The sequence below is a fragment of the Balaenoptera acutorostrata genome, chromosome 8 (genome assembly GCF_949987535.1).
Source record: "Balaenoptera acutorostrata chromosome 8, mBalAcu1.1, whole genome shotgun sequence".
NCBI lineage: Eukaryota > Metazoa > Chordata > Mammalia > Artiodactyla > Balaenopteridae > Balaenoptera > Balaenoptera acutorostrata.
The window spans coordinates 45,242,737-45,261,624 of record NC_080071.1 but is presented as its reverse complement, the minus strand read 5'-3'; positions in this window follow the sequence as shown (position 1 = coordinate 45,261,624).

Below are 18,888 nucleotides of genomic sequence, written 5' to 3'. Positions count from 1 at the left end.
CTAACCTTTAGTCCTCATACCCCCAACATCAGGCAACCACTTGTATCTTTTCAAGTTCTTTCTATGATTAGTTACCCCACCATTATTAAATTTTATGGTTAACAATATTTTCTCAATTTAGATGTTATTTATTCATTTTCTCTTGTGACAATTACGATTTAGGAATCCTTACACCACCACCACCACCACCATGTTTCTTGGCTTTGAGAAGAAGCCACGCCCTAGAAAAAAAGCAGCTGTGCTTCTTTCTTGATGTGTAATTCCAGACTATAAGGATCCATTTTTCTTTGAGCCTTCTGTTTTCAAATATGAACAGCTGTGTGGATGTTTCTTGGTATTAAAACTGGTTTGGATTGATTTATTCATACTGAATCCTGGTGCCTGGACGTAAAATATTTTTTGTTTGAAACGACTCTGTTCTTAGTTTTAGTCTCAGTTACCAAGCCAAGGACAAGAAGTATAGTCTATCACAGTATCCTGAATTAATAGTTTTATAACAAATTTTTAATTAGTAGTCAGAACTTACACCACTTTGACTTTGAATTTATTAGTCAACGTCATACCAAACATTGTCCAAGATAGAATTTCCATATTGTTATTGTTTCCCAGCCATTTTTAGGTTTTCTTTTTTTAAATTTTATTTTGTTGTGGTAAGAAAACATAAGATCTACCCTAGTACTATATTTTTAAGTTTGCAATACAGTATTGTTATCTACGGGCATGATATTGTACAGCAGATCTCTCATTATTAATTTTTCTTACTTGCATACATTGGTAACCACATACCTTTACTTTTTTCCAGAAGTGTCTCCTTGATTTTTAACTATTTTTTTCTTAAACATTTCTGTTCCACCTCCACCCTCTCCCCTAAGTCTAGTAGCTTATTGGGAATTCTACACAGATGACATACAATTTTAACTTAGGATGGCTTCACAATTTCCTGACCACCTGTTCCTTTTCCTTGCCCTTTGCTTGTTGTTGGTGGTGGTTATGGAGGTATTGATGTTCTTATTGCAAGGGTATATTTGTGTGGGTTCCCCAAAGAAGGCATAGAAAGCTATCACTCTTTTATGTCTGAGAATATTTTTATTCTATTCTCAAAAATATTTCATAACGTGGTTGAGTATTGAATTCTGTTATAGAACTAATTTGTCCTCAGAAATTTTAAAAAACATTGTCTTCTAGCATCCATTATTGATTTTGAGAAATCTGATGCTACTCTTATATGAGAGCACCCCACCCATCACCCACAAACAAAAGGCATTGGACTTTTTCTGCTTATGATTTAAAATTTTGGAATGTTGTATCTTGGTGAGAGGTTTTGTCCAGTTATAATTCTGATAACTTGGTGGACACCTTCAATTTGTAATCTCTCTCAGTTCTAGGAAGTTTCATTTTATTATTTCTTTAATATTTTCCTTATTTTGTTCTTTTTTTAGTTTTCTTTTCCAGTATCTCCAGGATTGATTATGTAATTTTCTTATACTTTTTCTCTTTTTTTCTTGGTTCCTATTACTTCTACTGATTAAAACTAATCAATGTTCTTTGGGGAGTTTCATATCTAATTTATTAGAGTTCTATTTAAAATTGATTCTTTTAAAGGAACATCCCCCTCGGTTATTTCATGCATACAATAGATTGCCTTATTACTCCAAATATTTTGTTAATTTCTTGTTTGTTTTTGGAAATATGAAGTGTTATTTAATTTTTTTCAATTTCATCTTTATTTTAAAACTACTTTATGAAAGTATGATTACCATAAAAAAACTATACATATTTGTTTAGTTTTGAAGTTTTATTTTACATAAAACTTTTTTGTTTTTGAAGTTTACACAGTTTCTAATTTTTTAAAAAGTCCTCTTATCCCACTTTTTTCCTTTGTTGGTTTGTTGGTTTATTTGTTGTTCTCGTTTATTTGTTTCTATGTATTTTATGATTGGGGTTTTCTACAAATAGCTACTGATCTTTGACAATAATTTTATATTTAAAAATGAGAAATAAAAACATGTTTTGAATCTGAAGAAAACATAAATAGGTTCAATTTCCCCAGTAAACTAACCCATCTTCCACTCTGTTAGATAAAGAGCTTAATTTTATACAAAAGTTTTAACTGGGTCTATTTAAATTTATAGATACCAATAACAAATGAAAGTGTGGGATAAAAGGATATATAATAAAAAGTATACCTTTAGTTCTGAGAGATACACTCAAGTAGAAAGCCTAGAGGTAGTAATTTGAAGGAATATTCTCTGAAGAAACTAAAAAGCCCTTGAGATACTGGCATTTGAGTACCTCTCCATCATAGGTCTCCATCTAACCACAAAATAGTTTATTCTTCCATTTGGTAAGTCCTATCCATGGTTTCAGAGCTTCTTATTAGTAAAACAACAGCAATAGTATTGGATTTACATCAGGTGTTATGGGAGTACAAGAAGGAGATGACATTTCAGCTTATTAAAATCAGGATTACTTAAGAATGAAGAGATATTCGTTGTGTTCATGAAGAATTGATAAAATTTCAGAAACATTTCACTGGGGCAATATTTTCAAAGTATTCAATAGGATGCAAGTTTACAAGAGTAAGAAAGTGCAAGAAATATTTAGAGCACATGAATTCTTTTGTGTTCCATGGTAAGGTTTTCTAAAACTTGTTCTGTGGAGACTTTATAGATATGGGAAGGGAAGTTTTTGTATTCATAACACATTTACATTCCTGAGTATATTAGAGTTTAAAATGCCTTGTTGCATTAATAATTTAATTTTGTGGTTAAATCCCAAAGATAGAAGTATATATGAAGGGCTTTCTAAACCAATATCATAAATAACCCATTTAAAAATAGTTTCATAAAAACATTTTTCTATAGAAAATGATTTGTGCAATACTGGCTTTGTATGAAGATCTTAAAAAGGGAAAGGAGAGAACTTAAAAATACAAGTTTGAGTTAAAAAAGTAGAATACAATTTATAACTCACTTTGTAATTAAAAGCTGAAACATACAGAACATGATCTACCAAGATACATGCATATTTAAGATTGTGTATCAAACATTAGAATGGGTGCTTATGAGGTGGAAGAGACAAGAAAGGCCTTCCACTAATTCAAAAGCCTTGAGACTGTTGTTCAATATCTAACAAATAGGACTAGTTAAACAAACCAAAAAATATGCTTTTGAAAGCTATTACAGTGTTGAGGATGCAAAGAAGCATAATTTACCTAATTACAGAAGAATTCCAAGAAGAGATAAGCTCTTTATGTCTAGGGGGTGAGGAGAACCCACCCAAACTTTAATAAACTTGTATGTGTATGTGTGTACCTTTAGTGTCATAAGCAGAAAGGTCCACAACCTTCTTTGCAGAGTCCTGTATTTAAACAGCTCACTCCCTCTAACCCTGTTGTGGTTGACTTGTATAGCTATCACCAGTGTTTTACCAAGATGAGCATTTGACAGAGAAATATATTCTTCTATTGTTTAAGTCTACTTTATTACACACAACATAATGTACTTATTTGTACAGTTAAGTGAGTTTTGAAAATATACATGCCTATATAAACACCACAATTAAGATATATCACAGTTCCATCACCCTAAATTTATCTCTTTGCTATGATTTCCCCACCCTCAGCCCCTAAAAACCACAAATCTAGTTTCTGTCATTATAGATTAGTTGTGCTTAATCTAGAATTTCATATAAATCATACAATATGTTCTCTTTTGAATTTGGCTTGTTTTGATAAACATATGTTTTTAGGATTAATCCATGTAGTTCATCCACTTTTATTTCTGAGGTGCATAATAATTTATGCATGTAGCACAATTTTATATCCACCGAGCTGTTGAAAATTATGACTAGTTCTGGGATTAGTATGAATAAAGCTACTCTGAACATTTGTGTGAAAACCTTTGTGTGTATGCATGTAATTTTGTAGGCCCAGAGTAGTTCAGTGTTATATGTTTTGTTTAACTATATGAGAAACTGTTGAATTGTTTTCCACAGTGTTTGTCCCATTTTACATTACCGTCAGCAATGTCTGAATGTTCTAGTTGTATTACAACCTAGCCATAACTTGACACGTCCTTTGTTTTTGTTTTTGTTTTTGTTTTTAGCCAGTCAAGTGAGTGTGGAGTGGGAGTGGTATTTCATGGATTTCAATTTGTATTCTCTGATGGTTATTTATGTTAATAATTAGTCATTCATTTACTTTCTGTGAAATGTCGTTTCAAATATTTTGTCAGTTGATTGAGTTTTTTCTTATTGAATGCTTTAATTTAAGTTTTGGATATAAGATCTTTGATCTACTTTTTTTTTTTTTAAAAGGAATTCCTTTATTTTTATTATTTATTTATTTATTTATTTATTTATTTTTGGCTGTGTTGGGTCTTCGTTTCTGTGCGAGGGCTTTCTCTAGTTGCGGCAAGCGGGGGCCACTCTTCATCGTGGTGCACGGGCCTCTCACTATCGCGACCTCTCTTGTTGCGGAGCACAAGCTCCAGACGCGCAGGCTCAGTAGTTGTGGCTCACGGGCCTCGTTGCTCCGCGGCATGTGGGATCTTCCCAGACCAGGGCTCGAACCTGTGTCCCCTGCGTTGGGAGGCAGATTCTCAACCACTGCGCCACCAGGGAAACCCTGATATACTTTTATACCAAAATGGTTATATATTGATATAACCAATAAAATATTACACATACAAACACAATATTTTCTCACAGCTTGAGGTTTAATTTTCATTGTCTTAAATATGTTGTTCAAAGAGCATGTGAATTCTATTTTGATGAAGTTCAGTTTATAATATTTTTTCGATGTTTACATCATACCTGAGAGATTTTGCCTATCCAAGGTCTCAAAAATGTTCTGCTACATTTTTCTTGTATGTTTCATTCTAGAAGTTTTATAGTTTTAGTTTTTATCTCTTTAAACTGCATAGAGCCAACACTGAGTATAGTGACAGATCAAAGTCTGGGTCAAGTCGACAGTGTGGCATGGAAAGGTTGAGGGTGATGGTGGGCTGTAGAGTGACTTGAAAACCTGGTCACTGATCTCTAAAGTATAGAATAGTTAAACATCCTAACAGGCTATAAATGCACAGAGAGTTCCTGAGACTAGCCAGTTGAGCAGAAAGTCAAGCTTTCTCAAGATATTAGGAGCTAGTATGAAATAGTTATAAGGATCTGTCTCAACTACCAAGAGACTAACTCTGCACTCTATTCAAACAACCATAAGAATGAAGGGGGTTGTTTGTGGAAGGGAGACACAAAAGGGAGGAGATATGGGGTCATATGTATATGTATAGCTGATTCACTTTGTTATAAAGCAGAAACTAACACACCATTGTAAAGCAGTTATACTCCAATAAAGATGTTAAAAAAATTTAATAAATTTTAAAAAATAACAAGGGACCAGGATCAAAATTTATGTAATAAATAATAGTGGCTTTGTTAAAAAAAAAAAAAAAATGAAGGACGTGGGTATACATTTCTCTGGCAGCAAATATTACTACCTTTAGTCTCTTCTATTCCACCCCTTTGCAAAAAGTTCAGAAATATAAATTTTAAAAATTAAGAGGCACACAAAAAGAAAAAGAAAAAGTAACCCAGAATCAAAAGAATATGCTAGTCAATAGAATAAATCTACAGAGGGATAAATCCTATGGAGGACTTGGAAATAGTATATAAGTTCTTTAAAATAGCTATGATAAATGTTAAGAATTCTAGGAGAAAATATTGACAAAATTTAATAACAAGGGTATTTATGCAGGAAAATGGAAAGTATAAAAAGTACTAAAGTTAAACAGTATAACTGAAAAAATATAATGACCAAAATAAATTTAGCTTTGAGCTTAGCAGAAACTTGAACACAGCAAAAGAAACAGTGAACTTGAAGAGAAGTGAATATAAATTATCCAAATTATAACACAAAGAGAATATAAAAACATAGAAGATCACTTATAGCCTGAGAGACAATATCAAATATTCTAATGTGAATATAATTGTATTCTGAGAAGAAAAAAGAAAGAGAATGAAGGAGATAAAATATTTGAAAGACAATGTCCAAGATTTTTCCCCAAAGACATAAATAAAATGAGAAAGAAAACTCACTAAGCTTAGAGCATGGATACATAAAAGAAGTAACATAGTTAAATTGCTGAAAAGGAAAATAAATTCTAAAGCTGGCAGAGAATAAAAGACACATTACATAAAGGAGAAAATCCATCAATAAGCCATTTAAAGTTTAAATCATAGTTATTTTTATAAACTCACCATAAAGTTTAGGACACAAACTTACTTGAATGAACTAATGAGACAGAGAGAGAAAGACAGAGAAGGAAAGAAGGGGTGGAGAGGTGGAGTCTCTCCCAAGTACAAGGCTCCTTCTAATGGGGGTGGGGGGGTTGTTGGAGAGGAAGTACAGAGCGATGAAATGCACTCTGGACTTCCACTTACTGAAGTTTAAGGCAGAAAATTTGAAGTCTTACCATAATTTATTATTGTTCAGAAGGCTAGAGCATTCTTAAAATGGGTCACTCCATTGTCAGCATGTGCCAGATTAGCTGATTGACAGTACAGAAGAAAAAATAACTTGGAATTTAGCCATGTTCATTTTAGTTAATGGATCATATTCAAACAAGTTTTTGGCATGTAAAAAAAAATAATCCAATTCCCAAGTCAAGTCACTGTGCATTTAACATTTTGTTTAGGTAATAAAATTATGTTACTCTGGAATACATCTTCCTGATTTTTACGTGCAAACAACATAATTAAAAATTTTTGTCTGTGTCACAGCATACTGCCGAGGCATGAACACTGAGAATAAGCAGGAAGGATACTGAACAAATGTAATCACTTATATTTAATAACTAGAGAGTGTATGGAGCATTCCCTTTTTAAACATTTACCGTCTGCTAGAAAACCAGATGGCCGAGTTGTTCTTTGATAATATGGTTCACAATAATGTATTAGCTTTGCTCTGCTATAAACAAAACTTTTTTAAAAATGAAAAGAAAAACAATCAATCTTTTTACATCAAGATTTTAACCATTAAATATTAATCTTTTAAAAGCTAAATTTATTATGGTCAGTTACTGGGATTAATTTTCCTCAAAAAGCTACAAATTATTTGAATAGGAACAATTGAGCCAAAATGATTGCCGCCTTTAGGTGCATTGGAATATCTAAAGACTTTGCTAAATAATGAATACTGAGATATTATAATTTGTTCAATCTATTTGAGATCCAGAGAACTGTGTCTATTTGACCCTTAACTCAATATAGAAAGGCCAAAAAAATTTCACTTTCCAGTTATCACCTGAGACTACTGGGTATTAAGGATAACAAATGTGTATCAATAGTAGATATGAGTCATATGCTTTATATGATTACTATTCACTTTGCCTGCCTATAAAGAATTAACTTTTTTCAATTTTGATAATAAAAAATATATTAATGCAATATTATGTTTAAGTAAGTTTGAATTGTCTACCCAATGCTGAACTTATGTGGGCCTCTGTAAATCAAAATGCAAATGTAGTGAAATTCAACCAGGGAATGGTAGCATTCATAATCTGTCACTAGCATGCATTAGTATAAACCTAGAGAAAAACAACACATTTATTTACAGAAATATAAGATATTTTATCAGCATTGCACAAAAAAATGAAAAATAGCTCGTGAAAAATCATGATTAATTTACAGTCTTGGAAATAATTTGTACCTTGTGAACGCCCTCCTTTTGTTACCCTTCTAGAGTTAAGAATCTTTACTCTTCCATCAGTAACTATATCATAGTGAAGTTGTGTGAAACAACATCTATAAAATTTGATGTTGAGTGTATAACTAATTCTACATATTTAAAATATGCGCAAGTAAAAACAAAAGGAAATTGGTCTCAAAGAATATATTTAAAATTTCATTATGGCTATAGCCTCTTCAACTTGATTCTGGTCCATTTTTTTCTCTTTTGTGATTGCATTATTATAATATTACTGTTTTACATATTTTTCTGTAGGACTTAGGTGTTGTGTTGTATAATAACCAAAGCAAGACCAAAATAACAATCTGAGTAAATTGTACACATCTCTTTCAAGGCCCACAGAGAGGAGAAATAAGCAGCTCCTTACTTGGTGTGGCTTAAAGACATATCTTACCAAAATTCTTTCCTCCTCCAGGACAATACTTTATTTGAAATTCCCAGGATTATCTAAGTGACTTTAAGTTACAATATGCCAGAAGACTTTTTTATGAAACTAGCTATTTCTTGGTAAGTTGTAGAGAGAGAGGAACACAGCTTACTAATTTTTTGAGAGGAAAAGGGACTAAAGTGTCTGGAAGCTGTGGAGGCTGTTACACTTTTAAGTATTCAGCATTATGGTGTCTCATTAGGTTCATGGATACCTTGTGTTATGGACTGTGTCCACACAAAATTCATAACTGAAGCCCTAATCCCCAGTGGTGCTGTATCTGAATACGCGGCCTCTAAGGAATTTTTTAAAGTATGGAGAGAAATACAAAAAGAAAAAGAAAAAGACCAACCTAGAATTCTGAATCCCTATGAACTTATCTTTCAAATGTGAAGGAAAAATGAAGATTTTCTCAGCAAACAGAAACTGAAGGAATTTGTTACCAGGAGATCTGCCTTGAAAGAAATGTTAAAATAAGTTCTTTAGAGAGAAGATGAATGATATAGTTCAGAAACTCAGACTTACATAAAGAAAAGAAGAACATCTGAGAAGGAATAAGTGAAAGTAAAAGAAAAACTTATTTTTCTTATTCTCAACCAATCTAACAGATAACAATCTGTTCAAGATAATAATAGTAACAATGTATTCAAGTATACATATACACTTGAATATATATATACTTGTGTATATATATATATATATATATTTGTGTATATACACACACACACACACACACACACACACACACACACACACACATGCTTATGTATGTTTATAGCTGGTTGAGGGAAAATAGATAAGAGCTGTTGAAATGAATTCAATTCAAACAAGTTAACAGAAAGCAGATGACAGGTAGAGAAGAAATCTGGGAAATATGAAAGAAGTCAAGTAGGACCTGTGACCAAATACTAAACTGTGCATGTGCAGGGGAGAATTTGCAAGGCCATGCAGAACAGAGCTGCTTGACAGAAATGCTGTTGGTTGTACAAGAGTAGGAGAATTTGGAGTCACAAATGGCCAGGATGGAAAGATGTCAAAAATATGACTTCATGTGAGAGACCAGAAATGCCATGCTTTAAAAATAAGGAACATCTCTAAAGTAAAGGCTACCCTAGGCCCACAATAAAGAAGCCTAAAGCCAAGCATGGAACAGATCAAGGGTGGGTGGCAAGTAGACTGATGACTTATAGAGGAAAATAAAAAATAATCTTTAAAGAAAAAACATTCTACACTCTACAATGTGGCATCAACAATATAAAGGTATGATTTTAAAATGTATTAGATTTATGACAAAGTAGGATCTTGTGGCTAATAATAAGAAAAATGAGTCAACAGAAATTGATTGAGGAATGTCACAGATATGGGAATAAGCAGAGATGGACTTTAAAATAGCTATTAAAATTTATATATGTTAAATATAAAACAGAAGCCTGGATCAGATCCTGGAACAAAAAAGGACATTAGTGGAAAAAAAAAGGTGGACTTTCAAGACAGCGGGGGAGTAAGATGTGGAGATCACCTTCCTCCCCACAAATACATCAAAAATACATCTACATGTGAACAACTCCTACAGAACACCTACTGAACGCTGACAGAAGACCTCAGACTTCCCAAAAAGCAAGAAAGTCCCACATACCTGGGTAGGCCAAAAGCAAAAAGAAAAAAAGAGACAAAAAATAGGAACAAGACCTGCATCTCTGGGAGGGAGCCGTGAAGGAGGAAAAGTTTCCACACATTAGGAAGACCCTTCATGGGTGGAGATGGTGGGTGGGTGGAGGGGAAACTTTGGAGCCATGGAGAAGAGCACAGCAACAGGGGTGCAGAGAACAATGCAGAGAGACTCCTGCACAGAGGATCAGGGTCGACCAGCACTCACCAGCCTGAGAGGCTTGTCTGCTCACCCACCAGGCTGGGAGGTGGCTGGGAGCTGAGGCTCAGGCTTCGGAGGTCAGATCCCAGCGAGAGGACTGGGGTTGGCTGCGTGAAGACAGCCTGAAGGGGGCTAGAGTGCCACAGCTAGCAAGGAGGGAATCCGGAAAAAAGTCTGGACCTGCCTAAGAGGCAAGAAACCATTGTTTCTGGGTGCGCAAGGAGAGGGGATTCCTTCCCTGTCTTCCCACAAAAGGCAGAGCATTGCCTAAAGGAGCTCCAGAGACGGGCACAAGCCACGGCTATCAGCTCGGACCCCAGAGATGGGCATGAAACTCTAATGCTGCTGCTGAGGTCGCCAAGAATCCTGTGTTCAAGCACAGGTCACTTCCCGCCCCCGCTTCCCAGGGCCTGTGCAGCCCACCACTGCCAGGGTCCCGTGATCCAGAGACAACTTCCTTGGGAGAACACATGGCGCGTCTCAGGCTGTTGCAACGTCACTCCAGGCTCTGCCATCACAGGCTTGCCCCGCATTCCAATTATAACTACCATACCCATCCCTCCCACCTGGCATGAGTGAGCAAGAGACCCCTAATCAGCTGCTGCCTTAAACCTGTCCTGTCTGGGAGGGAACAGAAGCCTGAGAGAAACCTACATGCAGAAGTGGGGCTAAAACCAAAGCCGAAGCCCAGGAGCTGTGTGAACAAAGAAGAGAAAGGGAAATTTCTCCGTGCAGACTCAGGAGCGGTGAATTAAATCCCCAAAATCAACTTGAGGTACTCTGCATCAGTGGAATACCTGAATAGAAAACGAATCAACCCAAAATTGAGGCAGTGAACTTTGGGAGCATTGCAGACTTGGGGTGTGCTGTATGCGACTGACTTGTTTCTGATATTTATGTTTACCATAGTATAGTTTTTAGCACTTATTGCCATTTGTGGATTTGTTTATTGTTTTGGTTGCTCTTTTTTAAATTATTTTTTATTTTAATATTTTAAAAAATTATTTATTTATTTATTATTTTTTCTTTCTTTTTTTTCTCCCTTTTCTTCTGAGGATGTGGCTGACAGGGTCTTGGCGCTCCGGCCTGGTGTCAGGCCTGAGTCTCTGAGGTGGGAAAGCCGAGTTCAGGATATTGGACCACCAGAGACTTCCCTGCCCCACGTAATATCAATCAGTGATCTCTCCCAGAGATCTATAATATGACCCTGCAATCCCACTACTGGGCATATACCCTGAGAAAACCATAATTCAAAAAGAGTCATGTACCACAATGTTCATTGCAGCTCTATTTACAATAGCCAGGACATGGAAGCAACCTAAGTGTCCATCAACAGATGAATGGATAAAGATGTGGAACATTTATACAATGGAATATTATTCAGCCATAAAAAGAAATGAAACTGAGTTATTTTATGTGAGGTGGATGGACCTAGAGTCTGTCATACAGAGTGAAATAAGTCAGAGAGAAAAAAACAAATACCGTATGCTAACACATATATATAGAAACCAAAGATGTAGAGTATGGACTTGATGACATGGAGAGGGGGAAGTGTAAGCTGGGACGAAGTGAGAGAGTAGCATGGACATATATACACTACCAAATGTGAAATAGATAGCCAGTGGGAAGCAGCTGCATCGCACAGGGAGATCAGTTCAGTGCTTTGTTACCACCTAGAGAGGTGGTGTAGGGATGGTGGGAGGGAGACAGAAGAGGGAGGGGTTATGGGGATATATGTATACATATAGCTGATTCACTTTGTTATACAGCAGAAACTAACACAACATTGTAAAGCAACTATACTCCAATAAAAATGTTTTAAAAAACAACTATTGTTCTCTAAACAAAATCTGGAGTTTTTAGTTGATAATAATATACCAATGTTAATATATTAGTTTTGACAAACAAACCATGGCTGTATAGAACGCTAACCGTAGAAGAAACTAGAAGGGTATATAGAAACTATATTATCCTTGTAACTTTTCTGTAAATCTAAAGTCTTTTCAAATTAAAAGCTTATATATATATATATATATATATATATATATATATATATATATATATGAATTTAAAAGTAAAAGAAGGGCATAGGGAGTGAATACAAGATAGGTAATTTTAGTAGGTAAATGGATTGTAAATTAAAAAATAACAAAATAAAAAATTTAACAGTGAAAAGCAACAGGTGTGCAGAAAACCCAAAAAAGCCTAAAATGAAGAGCCAATAACAGACTCAGGAATTGGAGGTTTCCAACATAAACCTTAAAGTAATTATGATTAATATGTTTAAAGCAATTGATAAAGAGTTAGAGAACACGAAATTTTGTAGATAGAGTACTCCGCTTCTGGTCAGTATGTATTAACAAGGACCAGATTTATGATCCTGCTTGAAATAAAGCAAAATGTGTGTGTGTGTGTGTGTGTGTGTGTGTGTGTGTGATGATTTTCAAGACATTGGGCATAAGGCAAGACATGGCAATGTATTAGGTTGCTGGGGCTTCTGTAACAAACCATCAAATTGGATGGCTTAAACAACAGAATTTTGCCGCCTCATAGTTCTGGAGACCAGAAATTCAAAATCAAGGTGTCATCAGGGTTGTTTTCCTTTGGAGGGCTGTGAGGGAAAGAACTGTTCCATGCTTGTTTCCTAGCTTTTTGTAGCCTCAAGTGTTCCTTGACTTATAGAGGGCATTATCCCTGTGTCTTCATGTCTTTCCTCTGTACATGTCTGTCTATGTCCAAAATCCCCTTTTTATATGAACACCATTCATATCAAATTAAGGCCCACCCTAATGACCTCATTTTAACTTGATCACTTGCCTATTGACAAATAAGAGCACATTCGCATGTACTGAGGGTTAGGACTTAAACATCTTTTTGTAGGACAAAATTCAACCTGTAACAAGCAACTAAGGAGAGTAATTCTGAGACCAGAAACAAAGAAAAAATGCCATGTGAGTGCTACAATTGCTTTAGCCTACAGCTTTGAGGCCACTTCTAAGGAAGCAGAAGAGAGGGTAACTCAGATGGAACTAGTGAACTCCTGGAGTGAGGTGATGAAATAGATGAACCAAGATGGGTAAATTTCATAGTGCAGGGAATCAGAGTAGAGAGAGCTGCACCAGAGCAACGCTTGACATTTGGAGGAGACATATTGAGTTTTCAGTTGAGTACTTGTAAGCACGAACATGAGAGGAAACTACCAGAAACTGGGAAAGGTCCACATAAAAGAATTCAGTGTAATAGTACCCAATGCTCACCCAGGGCCAGAGAGAGTTCCTGTCCCCACAAACCAGAATGGAGAACTTTAGAATTCCTGGAGCATTGGGTAGAGTATAGAGAGGGTTCTTATGTAAGCAGTGGAGAAATATTAGCCTTAGACTGAGCACACTTAGGTCCCACTTTCTGTAAACAAGCACTACTTGACATTATTAAACTGTTTCCAAGTAGCTTAACTGTGGACAAGAACAGAGGTGAGAATACTTACATGAATAAAAAATGTCCAGAGCCAAACAAGGTAAAATTCACAATGTCTGGCATATAATAAAAAAAATTACCAGGCAAGCTAAGACGCAGGAGAATATTACCTATAATGAGTATAAATATCAGTCAATCTTAAACCAACTGCAAACTGACACAGATATTAAAATTTACAGAGAAAGATATTGTAAGTGATTATAACTCTACTCCATATGTTCAAAAATTAAGTGGAGACGTGGATAATATGGAAAAGATCTAAATCAAATATCTAGAGATGAAGATTGCTCTATATGAAGTGAAAAATTCACTGTATGGGCTTGATAGCAGATTTGTTATTACAAAAAAAGATTAGTGAATTTGAAAAGGTAAATTAAGTACTATCCAATATAAAACACATAGAATAAAGAATAAGAACAAAATGAACATAGCATTAGTGAGATGAGTGAGAGCTTCAAACAAAAGTCAATAAGAAACAGACAACCCAATAGAAAAATGGAAAAAGACTTCAGCAGGCTCTAGTTAAAAAAAAAAAAAAAAAAAAAAGATATCCAAATGTGAATTATCATTATCAAGCATCTGGGCAATACAAATTAAAATCACAAAGGAAAAGAAAGATTAGTGAGTTGACAAGGATTAGAACAACTCCCACTGTTGGTGGTAGTGTTAACTAATACAACTGTTTTGGCAAATTGTTTAGGAATATCTAATAAAGCTGAGCATATGCATACCTTGTGGCCCAGCATTAGTAATCCTAGGTAGATACTTGACAAAAAAATGCACACACTCACATACATACAAACTTCCCCAAATACAGGTACATGGATGTTCATGGATACATTATTTTGAATAGCCCCAAATTTAAAACTATCTTTCAACATTAGAATGGATGGATAATTGATCGTATATTCATGCAATATAATATTAGAGAGCAATGACAATTAGTGAACTACTACTACTTACAACACTATCAATGCAATTAGCAAAACAGACACAAATCATTCATACTCTTTGATTTCAGTATATAAATTTCATTAAAAAATATGATTTAGGATACTAGAAGTGAATTCAGCTGGGTAACGTTCATCAAAGTTCTGTGTATAATATTGAAAAGACAAACCACAGACGGGAAGGAGTTATTGGCAACATGTATAAATATATATAACTTAAAATGGATTGGTGTAAGTATATACTAAATCTTTTTTAAACAAATATGAACAAAGACAAATTCAGAAGAAAAAATAAGCAAAAGGCCTGAGAAAGTACTTAATAAAAGGGAGAAACCCTAATGTCAAATAAAAACTAAAATTTATTAGCCACAGTGGTAATCAAATAAATGCAAAAATAACAATGAAAACAAACAAAATAAATGAGGTACTATTTTTACCCATTCAAAGTTACTAAATACACAAAAAAATTTTTAAATTGATAACATCAAATATTGACAATTGTGTAGAAAACTGGAAGCCTTATATGCTGCTTGCATGAATGTAAATTAGTACAACCATTTTGAGAAAGAAATTCACTTTATATAGTAAGTTTTACAATGTGTATACTTAAAACTTTGCAATCCACTCCTGGGTTTGCACCCTAGAGAAAAACTTGCACATATCCAGGAGAAGATATAAAGACAATTTATAGCAGAATTCTTCGTGATAGCAAAATACTGAAACCTATTCAAATGTCCTTTAATATCAGAATAGATGAATCAAGTTCTCAGTTTATTCATCCCATGGAATATCAGCAGTGGAAATGTGTAAACTACAACTTGCAATAATATAAATACATCTCAGACACATAATGTTAAATGCAAAAAGCAAGGTATAAAAATACACATGTAGTATTGTTGTAAAAATTTTTACAAAGAACAAAAATCTATAATACGTATTATATATTATATGTATATTATATATACAGACATATATTATTATATAATTATATACAGACATATTATGTCTATATATAAAGTGTATGATAGAACTGTGACAAAATAAGAGAAAATATTAAATATTAAGGACTCAAGATATTGCTCACCTCTTAGGTAAGAGAGGGAAATGAGATCAAATAAGAGCTCACAAGAGCTGACAGATTTGAAGGGGATACGTAAAAAAAAAACCTCAAAGATATACAGGTATTATTTGTTTTATAACTCTTTTACCTACACATACACACTACATAAACATTCTATTGCATCTAGTAGTATTAAATATAAAGAATTTTAAATGTTATAGAATGCAGTAACAAAAGAATTTCTCATAATAAAATATGCACAGAGACTTTTAATTCTTTTTTCTGTGCAAGTATATTTAACCGGAGGAGCATCCAATGTGTATTTGCATAGCAACTCATCACATTTCAGTTAGTAAATATAGAAAAACTGAAGCATTAACTTCAAAATATAATTATAGCAGAACATAATTAGACTTTCATTCATGTGCCCATCATGGATCCTGACACCCCATGAAGAGCTCTCTGTGGTCCCACTCCACCTGCTGATCTTCATATGGTGTCATCTGTACAAGCCACATGATCCCCATCCCACCATTAAAGATGATTGGACACCTGAAAGCAGGTAACCCAAGCTACATTTGGGTGTTTGGTCATTGTGAATTGTACCCTGTGAAAATATAGCTTTTCATTCTCAGGAAGATGAAATGAGAAATATAAACTTAATCAACCATTAGCAGGAGTTGAAACTGAAAACATACATGAGCTAGAAGATACCATGGTGTAGTGATTTTAATCTGAAGTTATGAAAATGTAGAAACTAAGAGTAAAATAATCCTATGAGGAATGAAAAAGAAGTAGTAGAGAATAAATCATCTGTTAGGAAAGCTCAAAGGGAATGGTCACCTATAGGGTAAATCATTCATATCAGTGATGGAAAACTAAAGCTTAAATCTATAGACTTATTTGGCTGAGATCTCTAAAATGCCTTACACTCAGGTCCCCTCTTCTGTTTCTGAAATTCTGAGGTTCTTTGACCTTTCCTGGCTTCTTATACATACATGATTTTACAATATAGATTGCTATTCTTGTGTCAACTTTAATTACATTAGCAGTGCTGACAGCATATGGTAAGACCACTAAGAATAGCATTTGTAACATTTCTACCCAAACTATAATCTTAAATATGAGGCACAGTATCAATAATGTGAATATGTATGCATCTGTGTACATGTATATATGCTCACACTCATACATATATATGTATACTTGGATACATAAAATTAGCTTTAATCTGAAATCTGTGTATTAATCTGACTGATTCTATTATTTGGGCTTACTGCCAAATAAATTTTTAAAAATCTACATCATGGTATATGCAGATGACATTGCCTATCTGTTCCTGGACTTTTATGATGCACCAGAATGCAAAAGGTAGTTCATTTTATACTATTCATCAAAAAGCTATTGCCTAGAATGTAAGATATGACACCCCCTCAACAAAAAATCCACCTGTGCCAAGTTCTGCATTAAGAATATGAATTATGTGGCAGCAGATATAGTTATGTTCAAGTGTATGCATATTCTGGCAACACTTTACATCAACCTGGATCTGCTTGACATAAGAGTAAGCATATTTATATTCTCTTTGTTGAATAATGATAATGTAATATTTATAGTGTGAAAGGCATGCCTTTATTCTGATGCACATGACATTTATTAATTATATTTGCATGTAGAGAAGGGTGAAAAGATTGATGAACATGGTTGATCCCTGTCTGAACACACTGCTCCACATACTTCTCTTATTGCTTTACATGGGAAAGCCCCATCTACCTTTATTTCTAAAATCCTAAATCCTATCTAAAGCATTTTGGGTTATTGGAAAAAACTCATTTTCACACTTGTTTACAATAAAAATTTCCCAAATTCAGATCCTGTAATACTAATACAAAGTGTATGTATTTTCTCTATTCCTACCACTACTTTTACAGTAATCTTTAAACCAAAAACACAGGAATAGAATAAGACCAATATTTGAAATCAGGCTTTAAGAAAATATGTCCTCCATGCTGTATCTGCCCAGTGTAAGAACTTAGAGAAATCTTGGATGTTTTGAGATTTTCATTTTGTAGAGAGTGTTCTCAATAGTATATGGCCACTTTCAAATCATTACTTCAGTAACAGATTTTCATTTACACCTGGTATGTGTGTAATCCACAATGATGTGGATGAATTTCACATAAACTGCTAAAATCCATAGATGCATACAAAAGGCATTTTGTAGCTCAGCATTTCTAAAACTGTGTTTCACAGTCACTAGTTCTTGGGATGTCATTAGTTTCTATGTAAAGCTAAGAACAACAGTCAAAGGTGATGGGGAATGCTAAGTTATGAACAAATTAAAGAGATTTCTTTATTTTAGAATTCTTCATAACAATTAATATGCATGGTGCATAGCTAAGAGAAGAATGCCCCCATGTAAGGCTATCAAATTTATTTGACCACTATTTGTTTCTTTTTTTGACCAGATTAAACAGCCTACTTAAAATTGTCATAAATATAATTTTCTACCAACTGTACCCTTCTACCAACTTTATCCTTTCAGGATGGTTATTTTTATAGTCCAGATTAATTGAAAATTGTTTAGAAATGAGTGTTTCCTGCTTGATATTAAACTTCAAATTCTAATAGAAGAATTTATGAGTGAATAGTACACCATGCAGTACATTAATGTAAGACTCTCAGCAAAACCATAGATCTCACAGAGTTTATTGTCTTAGCTAGCAGTTCCTATTTTCTAAATGTAGATTTTGGATGCAGAGATATTTGAGAAACAATCCTAGTAGAGGGTCTTTTTAGATGGTTATGATTTGTTTGTCTTTTATGGGTGTTAAACAGTTCTTTCTTGGACTTTTGTTAAATCATGACTTTGTAGATCATAAAATTTTTCCATAGGAGAAGATAACCAGTTTTTTGCCTTTATATTCTTATTTTTAAGTATATTTTATCCTATTATATAATTTTAATACCAAATGCAATACGTATAAGCAGGTTGTTAATAAAATAGGTTGTAATTTTTGATAAATATCCATCTCAATTTGTAGGTGCATATGTGTGTAGGTGTGCATCTAGTAAACTACTAGCCATAAATCTTTAGTGTACAATGGACATGGCACAGACCATTTTACAATAAAAACGGGACATTGGATAATCTGGCAAGTCCATTAATTAGAAGTTTAGAGAGAGTCTTCTATACATTAGCTTACCATTTTGCTTTGATTAGCACAGAAAAATAATGTTATATCTTGGCTAAGGAGCAAAGAATCTGAAGATCAACAAGAAATGGGTAGGAACATTCCCTTCCAAGGCATACTGCTTAAAGGCAAATGAGTACTCATCTGTTAAGAAACTTCATGGAAT